The sequence below is a fragment of the Carassius auratus genome, chromosome 3 (assembly GCF_003368295.1).
Source record: "Carassius auratus strain Wakin chromosome 3, ASM336829v1, whole genome shotgun sequence".
NCBI classification, from domain to species: domain Eukaryota; kingdom Metazoa; phylum Chordata; class Actinopteri; order Cypriniformes; family Cyprinidae; genus Carassius; species Carassius auratus.
The window spans coordinates 1,912,328-1,926,688 of record NC_039245.1 but is presented as its reverse complement, the minus strand read 5'-3'; the positions used below and the strand labels follow the sequence as shown (position 1 = coordinate 1,926,688).

Here is a 14,361-nt window from a genome sequence, read left to right as displayed (position 1 = left end):
GAGGATTTTGAGAAGCCAGAAATTCACTATAAAAATGCAATGACATTTTAAAGCATATCTATAAACCATAAATATTAAAATAGCCAGAAGGCACACACAAATGGCTTCGAATCCCACTGACATATACACACAATGTAATTTTTATTCCTGTGGTTCAAAAACATGGACATCAACAACCCCATCCAGCACCAGAGACTTGAAAGACAGCTGAATAGCTAACCACTCCCTGAGCTCATTTTAATATTCATTTAGTCACCACCGTCTCTGTACAGGCCATCTACTTATCTCGTCCTTAGACAGCAGAGAGTTGGAATCAGAATTCCCAGCATCCATCAGTTCAGGAGGCACATCTTGATCTAACACAATGGCTGCAGTGTAACGCATGTCTCCTATCGGTGCCTTTATCTCTCAGCGGAGCAGCAGGAGACTTCCCATTCCCCTGCCTGAAGTGCCATCGACTTATAGAGCCGCGTTGGAGTTTGTTCTGTAGATTAGAGCGGTGATTACACCAGGGAGCTGCAGTATCCCTGTAAAACCACAGCCTGTTTAAATGTGTTACCATGCAATCATATCCAAACATACAGGAAACAAGGCCCATCAGAAAAAGGGGGAAAGAGTGGATTGCCTGTACTTTTTGGACAAAGGGTGCTTGTGTCTAAATGATTTGCTGCAAATGCTGTGTAGTTTTGTTGTTGGCAGAAAGAGGCGCTAATCCAAAAAAAGTGTTTTCCTTGTCCTGTTGGTGCGTTGCCAGCGTGTCTGAAAAGCAGCGTTTACACAGTATGTTTCAGATCGACGCGGGAAGCCACGGCTGATTTTTCTAAATAGCTGGCATGTTCAAAGATTCAAATATCTCAATTATGGACAGAATTACTGAACAAATGCATATTCTAATTAGGCCTGTTTATCTTCCAACAAGCAGTTTCTCTCTCGCTCTCTGTCTGGCTCAGACGAGTCCACCCGAAGCATCCTTATCTCCACACATACATGCTCAGCCCCAGACAGCAGACGACGGATGGCCTCCTTTAAACCAGGAAAACATTTACATAAACAGCAGCCGCTGCCCCTGCCAGGTTTAAGGAGGCAAGTGTAAGGTTTAATACCGGTGTCTTCTTCATTCATGACCCCGGAGTCATTTGCCTGCTCTGTACCATGAGACATTTGTAAGTGGGACGACACAATAGTCGCACAAAAGACAACCGTTTACTTTGCCTGAAACCACTGGTTTGTGTATCGTAGGGGGTGCTTCAAGGAATTAAAAAATCCCCAAAAGTCTTCCTTTATTTACTCATAACTACTCTCATGTCGTTCCTTAGCATGAGAAGACATTCTGAATTAATGTGCAGGTTGCTTTTATCCATTGCAATAAAAGGGACTGTCATTTTTATTTATAAATTGATCTTGCCTTCAAATAAGCTGTTAACTATTTCAAGTATGTTTGAGAACCTCAAAAAATACTCTTAAGAATTAAATTCTTCGTGACATTTTTTCCCCCACTCTTATTTTCTAATTTAAGAATAAATTTAAGAATATTTTGTATTGGCCAAAACATTTCTCAAAATTTTCATAATATGTTTTTTTTTTTTTTTTTTTAATCTTTAGAAATATTTGAAATATTTATTCAGTGTTTCAACAGTTGATAGTTTTCAGTCACGTGACCGGCTCGAAGACCTGGCAGGCAAAACATCCATAGAACTGCAGCATAAGCCTGTCAGTTTTCTATCTGCTCCAATCCAAAACATTTTTTTATCATCTCTCAAAAGAATAAAACAAAGATATGTGAAAAAAAAATTGCAATCCAAATAAATCAGCCGCCACAATATTTCAAAAACAGTGGGACATTCTAAAATGTTTAATGTGAAAACACTTAATGTGATATTAAAAGATCAAATTCAGTACACACCTTACTGATGATGCATGCTTTATGCATGCAAGCAATTGAGCGCAATATGCTAAATGGTAAAGAGTCTTCATTTATAATGGTCTTCTATAGAAAAACATTAATATTAAACTTTGCTCATTTCATTTAAATTCTGGGTTCATCTGCTTGCCTGTACAAAGTATGCATCATCAATAATGTGCATACTGAATTTGGCCTTTAAATATCACTGTCTTACTACATTACTACTTAATGCAAACCTCATAAAAATAACTGATTGTCAGTGGACGCAAGCCTTGTTTTGCCCTCCATGTTATTTTAATGAATCTGGCTCCTGATCTGTTCAGTTTGTAAATGAATCAATCAGAACCGACTAATTTCTGATTGATTGAAGATAACTAAATAAAAAGTATTTTTTCACTTGCCAAAGACGACCTTAGTGGTTTTTAAGAGCTTATGTAATTTATACTTAAATTACACACATAAAGTGTCAGAAGTAGTATTGACTGTAATATGGACACATGATATGATAATTGTATGGTGCCACTGAATACTTCAGTCCACAATTATTGTAACTTCATGAAAAACAGTGACTAGTACCTTTCCCCCGAATTTCTTCTTTTGTGAAAGTCAAAGTAAGTGATTGATATCAGAATATCCAGATTTGGATAAACCTACAAAACACAAATTAGATCTAAAAATATCAGAGCTGTCTGACTAACGTCATCATTTTCTTCAGTTCCTTTGTAAGAAGAGATATTGGGCCTCTTTCATGGAACACAACTGCTTTATAAACTTTCTGAACAAAGACCTCCACATTTCTGGCATGATGCTGATGAATAAAAGACAAAAAGAAGCTTGGAAAATGCTGCCTCCAATTACCCAAAGCTAATGATGGTGAAACACATGTGCAGAAGCCAATCTAAATATCATGTTTTTAAAACGAAATGCTCATAAATAATACGAATACAGCTGCCATAATGATCACATCTGAGTATTAGACCAGGAGCTGCTTGACATAGTGCTGCAAGAGCAACCAGTAAAGCATCAATTTCTGGCCAAGTCTTGGATGGCCATGGCTTTTTCTTATGTTACAGAAGAAGGCGACTCATACCTGGCAATTGCCTCTCAAGTGAACCATGCACCTCTAGAAAATGGCCATTTATCAGAAACAAATGAGATGTCGTAGGTCAGAACAGCACCCAGGCCTTGCATCCTCCACAGGCTTGCTATTTGTCACACCAAATGAGCAAAACAACAGGCTCTACAGAGAACACTGCGAGGACAGCCTCTCCAATTAGTCAACTGATACACCACTGCTGCTATCGCCATCAGCGAACCAGTCGGCAGCAAATGGTTTCCTTTTAAAACTTTGCTGTCATCATGTACAGAGAGCTGGGATTTAATTGAAAACATACCAGCTACACACAAGCATCTGTGGCTTCTTCTGCTTCTGATCACTTTTGGTTTACTCTTCCAAAAGTGTGCTGAATTACTTAAAGAAACAATGAAATAAGTTACCAGAATAGAGAAGCTTAAAATATTCATTAATACCAGGATTTTTTATTTATTTTTAACATTTAACCAAATTTCAGGAAAACACTGACACATCATGTGGTGGCTCATTTGGATTATAATTATCCAGAAAAAAAACAATTGGCAATGTTATTCCACAAGTCCTTGGAAATGAAACAAATGAAATAGTGGCAGAGAATGAGGCATAGATGAAATAAGCCAAGTCCCTGATGCAGTGTTGAGGGAAGCTTTTATTCTCCACAAATCTCAAGATTTCATTGTTTCCCATTTTCCAAGGATTTTTCAGTCTGTGAAGGTGATTTGACTTCCACAGTTCAATGCCACGTTAATGAACGTGACTATAGAAAGCCCGTGAGAATTGTGCTGATATTTAAAATGAGTGGATGGGTAAAAAAAGGAAAATAGTTTTTTTAAAAAGCATGCACTCTGAGTTGCAGCTCTGCATCTGGCTTATGATCACTAGAAAGACAGAAAGAGAAAGAAAGAAAGAAAGAAAGAAAGAAAGAAAGAAAGAAAGAAAGAAAGAAAGAAAGAAAAATAAAGAAAAATAAATGTTTTTTCAAATGTCTCAGATTCACATTAATAGCACACATAATGAAAAACTGCTATTTGAATTTCATGATTTTTTAAGAAATGAATAGTTGTATTCAGCATTAAATAGCTATAAACTAAAATAGCTACTATGATTATAAAGACATTTCTGAAGAATCATATGAATGAAGTAATGGCTGCTGAAAATTTAGCTTTGCCATTACAGGGATATATTTTCAAAATCAACATTTATAATATATTCAAACAGAAAAAAAGTTATTTTACTGCACAACCCTGCTTCATGGAAGTTGTGCTCGTCCTTCACGACAGCGTCCTAAGCTTCATGAGCTCCACGGCCAGACAGACGTCTGCAGACAGTGAACACTGTTAACAATGTGGGGAGCTGTTCTTGGCACTGCGCAGCCATGACACTTTGCCCACGCACTCTCTCGCACACATGCTGTCCGCTCATTCTGCGCTGGTGGGGGAGGATACCTTGGGTTTGAATGTCAAAGAGTCAATGTATACAAACAAGTCTGGAAAATTGATGATGCCTGTGTATGCGCATGGTCTGTAAAGAATATTAATATTCCCTGAGCCCATTCTATATCTCTTCAAATGGGAGTGTGCTGGACTTTGGAGGTGGGGAGAGGAGGGGCGGAAATCGCTGTCCCTAAACTACAGCTGTAGATGACATTATTAATCTCAATTTAGGAACTCTGTGAAAGCGCATTGAGCTGCAACAAGAGGAAGCAATACAGAAGCTGAGCTCCTCCCAGCGGGGTGTTCCCAGATTAGAGTACATATAGCCTGCACGTCCCCCACGACACATCAACGTGACAGAAGTCCATCGACGGTGACCTTTCATACAGATGCTCGCCATTGCACCCCAAAATAATTCTGGAGAAAAAACTATTTTTGTTTTGCAGCAGCTTGGCAGTTTATGGAGGGCAATTGAGAGCTGTTTTCCTCCACTGGAAGTGGATTCCCTACACTGGGGCCAATGGTCTGCCAAAATGGCTGTAAGAGGATGTCTAGCAGATGCAATATTCACTAAATCGAAGCCGATAGTCGGTGGTTTTTTAAGGACTAGAAAGTCTTTTTCAGTAATAATAAGGCATGCAATGACAGCTGCCACCGTTCCACTTATTGAGTAAGTGCGAGCCTATTCGCATAGGAGAGCAGCCCACCATGATGGGAAAGATGTCACTGAGTAAGGAAGATGCAATTAAAGGCTCACCTGAGAGAAAATGAGTGCCGGTGTCTCAGTGGGCTGTTATAAAGCCCCACGTGCCATGTATTAGAGATAAAAAGGTTCATCAGAAATTCTCTCCAAAAAGGCAGGAACAGTCGCCGTGAGGATTAGAAATCCCTTGTTATGATATTCATTAACTTAATATAATAAAGAAATGAAATCTGTTGGGCATTAAAATTATAATCCACATCAGTGGCTTTCCTGAGCATTTTTTTTCTCCTTACAGAGAAGACCAGGCAGCATAATTTGATGACAAGAAATGCAACAGATATACCATAAAACCTGAAATACAGCCACATTGATGCCAAAGGAACAGCTTGCACCACAATTACGATGTAAACCGAGAGGTCTAGCATTGCGTTCCACATGCATCTCTTGATCGGTCACCTTTGCGAATCCCATTTCCATCCATAGATGTCGGGATTATCTTCACTATCTCCCTGACACAGTTTGTTTCTGTTTACACTGCCATGTGGCGTTTTATGTGCTGTTGTATTGTGCATATTGATATTTCACACCAACACAGTCCTCTGAGTTGTCACAGGTTGCATAACATTCATTCTGGCTGATACACTGCCAATTCTGTTCTGGCACAGGCTCCTGTCACCCATGGCAAAATAAACATCAAAACCACACCATGCACGCCAAACCCAAAGAGATTCGGGAGCGACCTGCACGGCTCAACGTGGATAAGGATGAAGCCAAAGAAGCAGATTTAGAATACATCACAAAACCTCTGATGAAAAAGAATCGCATCTCAAAGGGTTTAACAGACGTCCAAACAGGGGTTGGAGGAACACGTTATGTTTCAGGCACCAAATAAAAAAATAAATAAATTGAGGAGAAAATATTGTGAAAAATGCATTATTAAAAATAACTCCGAACATGTGACCAGGAGTACTAGAGGAAAACCTGATTCATGTCAAACTGCTGGATAATAATCCACACAGCACAATTTCAACAGATGGGATGATGTCTAGTGGGACCTGAAATGTAAGGCTTCATGGAGAAATGGCTGAGCACATTAAAGTTAATATCCACCTGATATCATCTGTGATCTCCAAGTACCAGCTGAAAAGCATGTGATGGATAACACCAACATCTGGCTCTCAAAGCACTCACAGACATACAAACTACTGTAGCCCTCCATTAGGGTCTTTGATGAGCCAAACACAACAAGCAACAACAGACACGTCTCTCACCCCGATGTCAATCACGCAGGTGCTTTTTAAACAGAAAATGTATGTTGTCTTAAGGAATGCCTTCTGCATAATACCTCATAATCCTGTGAATCCTGCAAACGTCTGTCTGACAGCAAAATAGGCAGAGCCCGCAGGAGAGGTTTAATCCAGTGTTAATTTTGACAGCAAATTTGGATTTAGTCTTAGTCTTAGTCTTTTGAATAACACACCATTTAGTTTTAGTCACATTTTAGTCATCTGAAATGTTTTAGTCTTAGTCTAGTTTTAGTCGACTAAATATCATAAAAGTTTTAGTCTTAGTCTAGTCTTAAGTCTTTTAGTCTTAGTCTAGTTTTTTTAGTAGAAAAAAAGTCAACTTAGTTGACTTGACTAAATGTTTCCATCAGTCTGTTATGGAAGGATATTTATTAAATAAACATAAGGCCTGCTCTCCATGAAAAATATACATGCTCTCTGAAAAAGATATGCATTCGTCCTGAATGATATGCAATGCATATGACATTCTTTCAAGATGAGGTACAGTATTATTGAAATAGACAACCACCTATATTATATTTGTATTGTATGTTCATTCTATTTCTTTATTTGTGCTATTTACACAAAGTTTACATTTTTTTAAGTTTGTGGTTGTTCATTTAAAATAGCACTGCATAGTCTTCACTGTAAAATAAAATACACAATCAAACCAAAATGTATTCAGACACCTTCAACGTTTCTTACAACGTTTTTTTTTTTGTCACTAGTAAAACAATATAATCTATTCTATCTGATTTTTGGATTGACTTTGGATAAATTCTTGTTAAAACTACTAAGTAATTCAATAAAGAGCAGTGATTGATTTACTTTCATTTTCATACATTAAAGACACTGACAGCAGAGCTAGTAAATTAGGCGCGGTCACTTTAAGAGACAAATGCATCCATTATAAAGATACGCATCCGATTTCTTTCCAACTCTTTACTTTCACTGAAGACATAACTACAGACTTTTTCGAACACACTTTCCAAGACGGGTATTTCGACATATTTAGTATTTATTTGTTGTCGGTACAAAAGCAAGAAGACTTTGAGACGCGTCTCTGCTAGCTCCCTGAACACCAGAACACCGCGCTGCTGAATTGAGCTCTTTCACTTTTCACTCTTTTTCTTATATTTATTTAAAATGCGATTTTTATTTGTTCGTTCGGGTGCAGGAGGACGCAAACGTGCTGAAGGAGAGCTCGCTTCAGTGTTGTGCGAGTAACCAGCTGCTCAGTTCAACTGTCCCGCATCGCGGGGCTGAAGCCAACTTGATGTGTTGAATGCTCGGAGCACGTTATAAAACGTATTCTTAAAATACACATTTCAGTTTTAATAAATGCTCATATTAAAACATAGCATTACACATAAGTAGTTACAAAAATAATCAGTGATACATTTACGACCCCATAAAACTTTGGGTCGCAATGGCATTTCAAAACGTCCTCGAAACTGTGCGAATTTCTGCAAACTCATGTTTGTTCTCTTTTCTGTGTAACTGCTGCGTTTGTTTAGCTGTTGCGCTTGCATTTGCCGCGGCTTTTTAAAAGGGCTCGGCTGCTTCTGCATAGATCAACCTACCCTCAAAGATTCGCTCTGATTGGATCTCTTCTCCATTCGTCCCTCCCATATATTTTCGTCTCATTTTTATTCGTTGACTAAAGTGTCAGTTATATTTCGTCACGTTTTTCGTCATCATATCTGACTTTTTATTTAGTTTTTATTTAGTTTTCGTCCGTGAAAAAGGTTAGTTGACGAATATTTTTCGTCATAGTCTTCGTCAACGAAATTAACACTGGTTTAATCAAAGGTCAGGACAGAATCTTAACACCGTTTACCAGCACGGCCCAATCCCTCAATTGGTGCGGTGCCAAATCCCAACTCCAAGGGGAAATGTGATTTCTAATGACTTAGTGTATAGTGCATGCTGATGAGAAACTAATGTCATTAAGATAATATGCAAAAGCAATTGTTCAATGCACTTTTAACGGGGAGGAACATTTTCATCTCTGTTTTGACAGAAAACAAAGGCACGTCAATGGTTTATGACCATCTATACCTTTGCAAATGGAGGTAAAAGTGTGATTTGCCTTCATGGGTGAACTACAGTATATATTCAGGCTGTCATAGCAATACTGATGACAGACAGATGGAGTGTGTGTCTTGCACTCGGGAAAATGCAGCTTTACATTGATCGCATGTTACAAAATAAACGTAAACTTATTGCTTGCGCTAGTCGGTCTACACACAGCCGCCCCCTTCATTTTCAGTCTAACCTCTGAACTGGTTTTCATCACATTCAGAATACCTGTTTAACATAAAGATTCTTCTCTTTTAGAGCTTTCACTTAAAAAGATCGAGATCAGCCAATTTTTTTTACTCAGGCATTGCCAGCCACCAACCCCTGCATCGGAATGAGGACAGACGGTATGGCGAAGCGCAAACATCTGGAAATCCTGAAGAGATAGCAGCACTTTTACAAGATTAAATAGACCCCATTTAATAACATTTTACTGGGGAAGACTAATGTTTCCTTTCAAGCGCATTAGCATTTTGATAACCAGCTGAAGACTTTTCTTCCATTTGCGATAAGGAGAGAAAGCAAGGCCGCGTAGACAGCGTGAAATAATTGGCACACCACAAGTGAAAAGTCAGCATTTAAAAAGGAGAGGGGGTAGAAATAAGGAAATAATAAAAAAACATTTCCAGGTAGATGAGAACCAAGGGAGTGCTGATTCTAGAGTTCCGCCATGGTTCGCTATGGCCCACGGTGATTTCACAATTTGAACAGTCCTCTATGTTGAATAAGTGGAGTCTGAAATAATTATGTAAAAAAACTATAAAAAGGGGGAAAAAAGCATGCCTCAGCACTATGCCCAGAGTTAGCCTGATGTATTGCACTGTACTTCCACTGAATACAAAGCTCGAGAGCCCCTCATGCGATCAGCCTGATGTCTAAAATAAGAGGTAGAGTAGCCTCAATCCATTATCATGCTTCCCAAAAAAGCTTTGGATTTGCGTTACCGTGTAAACGAAAAAGTAAAAGTAAAACAATGACTCATCTGACCTATGAGTAAGGCTTAGTGTACCACACCACGGTAAAGCCTCTGGCGGATTTAAGACACATGAGCGTGTAGCCGTGCCATGGGGTGCTGGTGACTGGACTGACAAAACCATGCTGTGCGAAATCACTTTGAATTATCACTGTTATCATCACCAGCAGGCCCCAGCCTTAGAGCACCAAAGGACAAAACGCCCAACATTCAGCTATGAGCTCTTGATGTCCATGAAGACTGACATGACTAGTTACGCTTTCTCAAATACAAAAGCCTAAATGGATGCACGGAGCCAATTAAATCATATACAAAGCAAACACAAATTAACGGAGATGTTAAGCATGCCGCTAATGCGTGTACGTGGAGACTGAAGGTCGTTGTGGCGGCATGTTTATCTTCATTTAACCGCTCCGGAGCTATTGACCTGTAAAGCCACATTTCTAATCTGTACATTGTAACACGTCAAATATATTTACAAATATTAACAGTGATAAAAGCTTTTTTCAATGACTCATTCCAGTGTCAGGCAAGATTTGTTCACCACGCAGGATCTCAAAGCAGGAAAAAAAAAGTTTATTTGGAAAACCCTGCAGAATCACAGCATGTCAACTCAAGTCAGTTTCATTTGTATGGTGCTTTTCACGATACACATTGTTTCAGTGCAGCTTTACAGTTAACTATGATGTTAGCATTTATAATATATTACAATCTTATTATCTTAATATATAATGCTTTATAGTCACATTTAGCAGATTAGAGCTGGGGGATAATAATATTTGTAACATTTTGCAACAGTATAAACAACTCAAGTAGTTGATCATGTATATGTTGTCTTAACTACATTAATTTGACTATAAATATTAAGCTATAAATAAAAAAGATTCAAGCTCCCAAATTAGACAGTTAGCCTAATAGTTTAGCATTTCAAAAGCCAATTAACCTGCTATTTTTGCAAAAAATAAGAAAAAAAAAAAATTATAACAAAAAAATATTTGTTGTCAAAATATGACAAGTAATGTCTGTTTTAGGTAGTTTACTAGCATGGCATACAACCAATTAGCCTGATAGCTTAGATTATACACATTTGTATGCATTTGCATATACACACTTACCTTACTTGTAAAACCACAAAAATCTTTAATGCTATTACGTGATTAAAATGTAAATATACTTAAAAAGTAGAGAAGCAACAATCGACTGACCAGAAACTGAAATCAGATGATTTTCCGCATGATCGGCCCAGACTGGCGAGACTGTTAACAAGTCGTCGGCATGGATGTTCACTGTCAATCAAGACAAAACAAAGTATGCAAGTGTCACAACCATGTACTGGGCCGTGGAAGTGTTGCTACCAGGTTGCAAGGACATTCTGGGAAAAATGTGTATAGATATGACACATTGTTATTTATTGAGCATTACTGATTGTTCTAATTATTCTGCATTTTCGTTTGTTGTATGCGATTGCTATAGAGTAGCAATTTGACGATTTCATGTACATTAAATGTTCAATTAATAAATGAATGATTGTTCTGATCTACCAAATTATTCAGTGCTACCAAAGGATAACCAGAAAGGCTATTTTAATCATCTAGAAGAAGAGACTGTGATAATGTGATAATTTTTTTTTTACAGACATTACAAACGGTCCAAAGGGGATAGGATTCTGCAGGGGAGATATAATCTTGCACCACACCGAGCAAATTCCACTTAGGTCTAATTAAATCACAGTTATGTTTGGCCATTTATGATTTCGCTTAACACTGATTAAAACAAGCACCTTTGAAAAGTGTCACCACATCCTCATCCCTTTATCCTCTCTTAATGGTTTAGTGAACGTACTTTCAATTACATTAAAAATGTCAACACAAATAACTTTGCCAGCAAGCATACTACGCAATGGGGTTCTGTCTTAAGCGGATGATGCAGGTGATGAACGCTAATGGTTTTGTGCACTACAATCCATGGCCAATTAAGATTTACAAATGCCTGTTTATCAATGCAAACAGAGTCGGGATTAAAAACAGATTATCCTGAAATCCATTGCCATGAGGGCCAACATACTCCATTACATTCCAATAAACTGGTTTCTACTCCTGGCCAATTAGCATCTCCCTCCCTGTGACTATTAACCAGCTATTCCGCTAGTCCTCTTCATTCACAGACCATCTACAAGCAGCAGCATCGATTGCACTGGAAACCCTTAATAACCCAGGACAACAAACAACCAACGTGGATACTTTCTTCCTGAAACTGCAGTTACAGTTCACCCTCTGGGATTACACAATAAATCACTTGCTTATCGCCCGGCACTAGGCTTATTGGTTGGTTAATGAGATTCATCACATGTCTGTGCTTTTAAATCTCCATCATGCACTGCTACAAAAAAAAAAAAAGACCACATTCAACGATTGCTGTCTAGACTGCATTCTGAAACAAACTGCTTGAAAAACCTTTACACGTTAATAGAGAAGGTTATACAGTTTTGTGCGGAAGTCAATGACAGCAGTCATTGTCAATCTTTAACTAATCTGTCATGTTCTCTCTGAAAATGAATCCAAGCATAAAGAATAAAAATGTAACAAATGTGTAAAAATTAAAAGGACAATTAATCTTTTTTTCATGTATGAGCTTCCCCTCTGCAGGATTAACTGATGTCTTTCTCCCCATAGCATGGTATTGTTTCATATAATCGTCCATATTTCTCCACGGCCCATGTAAAATTTTGCATTGTGAAACAGCCTACAAGCTCAATTGGTTGAATAAATTAAATGGGCAAGTCAGTGACAGAATTATGCTATGTTAATGAAATCAGACTTTACAGAAACCAAAAGATTTTTTAAGAATGGTCACAATGAACAGACTACAATTTAGACTTCAAGGTCTTCTTCTGCAAAGAATGGACAAATAATGTGTCATTGTCTACATTCATAACACCACCAAACACAGCATTTGCCACCTAAAATATTGTTCTAGCTTCTTCAGGAGCTTTTTAACTTAAGAACGAATACTTCATTAAGAAAACAGCCTGGTAGGGGAAAAAAGGAAAAGTAAACATTGTATTTGGAATTCTTAAGAAAAACTAGCAGGTAAAGAGCCAGTTCAGAAAGCAAGACAAGACAAGATCATAGTGTTTCAGAAACAGTTAGGTTATAATAATTTAAATACTGTCTGGTCAAAAAGAGCCAAGCGTCCTGACTGGCCAGTTAAGAATTTGACTGACAGCATTTAATCATGCCTTATAATTTGCACCACTCTGTCATGTCCTTCCTTTAAGTATGTTCCTCTGGTAGTCGCTAAAAAAACGTCTGACATTAGTGGTCAAAATAGACTCTATTTGAAGGAAATGGATCTTGAAATTGAGCTTGTCTTTCTGGTATGTCTATTTTATTCAGTGACCAAATTCCTTCACCAGACTGTCACAAAGGTTGTTCCTACCTGCTATGCAGTAGGCATACAGTTATTACTTTATGGCATATAAATGTAGAAAATAAATTGAATAAATCACACAAAACGAATGCTGCTGATCAGAACCTTTTTTCCCCTCGTTCAAAACACAGAGAGTGCTATAACTACAGAATTTCTCAGGAAAGCGTTTAAATCTATTTGTGCCAAATTTATTTGGTGTGGAAAATAACACCATAAATCATCTGAGGCATGGAGAAACCAAACAGAGCGTTTTGACATATTGCTGTGCCATTGATCTTGGCACATTTTCTTCCATTTATTGGCACTGTGTCATAGCCACAGTGATTCAGTCTCCATTTGTTGTAAAAAAAAAAAAAAACAACAACATCGGCATTGTGTAGGACCATCTACGGCCTTTGTTTTTTTGGGGTTTTTTTGTGCATATTCCTCTGTGGGATTTTAACCACTTACTCCAGAATGAAAATTGGTCTTTTGCCATATACTATGCAGGAAGCACTTCTTTATTGCAGCTCAGCATTAAGCATTATAATTACAAGTCAAAATTGTAGGTTCATGTGCTCTAGTGCATTCATGGCTAACAAAACGAAAATAGCAGATTCTTAATTACCTTATTAAACTATTAGTCTTAGTTAAACACAAAATGCCCCCTCTGTTATGATGAACTGCTGTGTACTGAGCAAAAAAATATGGTTTCAGGTGATTGAAGTCATTTAACGGTTGTATATATAAACAGTGCTTTGTTTTAACAGTCAAACATGGCTGCTTTAAGCAAATGCAGGACATAAATATAGATCAAGAGTGACTTAGCTGCATTCTACTGACTCAGACATGACATAATGCACTATTTCGAGCCAAACAATATCTACTATATCTTAAGTGTTTTAAATGAGACGGCTCCCTGACCATGCATTGGTGACAGTGGAATGAGTGCGGCTAAACCACTCAAGTGAAGTATTACAAGTGTCTCTGCTGTTAACCAAGGAAAGGTTAAGACCTCTTCTCCAGGCTCCTTCAAATAAACCGGAGTCTGATTAAACTGGAAGTTACAATCGCTCTCGTAAAGCAGAACCCAGGGTCTGTGTGTCTACAAATACCTGTCTGAATCGTAACTCAACTGTAATAACAGTAATTACATCACTGAATTCAATGATGAACTGCCTTTAACTGTCATTTTGCATTATTGACACACTGTTTTCCTAATGAATGTTGTTCAGTTGCTTTGACGCAATGTATTTTGTATAAAAGCGCTTTATAAATAAAGGTGACTTGACTTGACTAATGATAATCAAAAAAAAAAAAAAAAATTAATCAAAAACAAATTGGTGTATTATATATTTAATAATATATAATCACACAGAATATCAGACTTACTAATTAAAAATATATATAATTCAAATTGAAAAACACTACGAATGGTCCACACATTCCTACTACACCCACATACTTCTAGGTATTGTAT

At 37.7% G+C, this 14,361-nt stretch overlaps 1 protein-coding gene across 2 annotated transcripts in view; it reads right to left on the bottom strand.

Annotated features, from left to right (window-relative positions):
* LOC113042980 (RNA binding protein fox-1 homolog 1-like) overlaps nucleotides 1-14,361 on the bottom strand; it is a 231,696-nt gene that overhangs the window by 216,236 nt on the left and 1,099 nt on the right. The window lies entirely within an intron of this gene.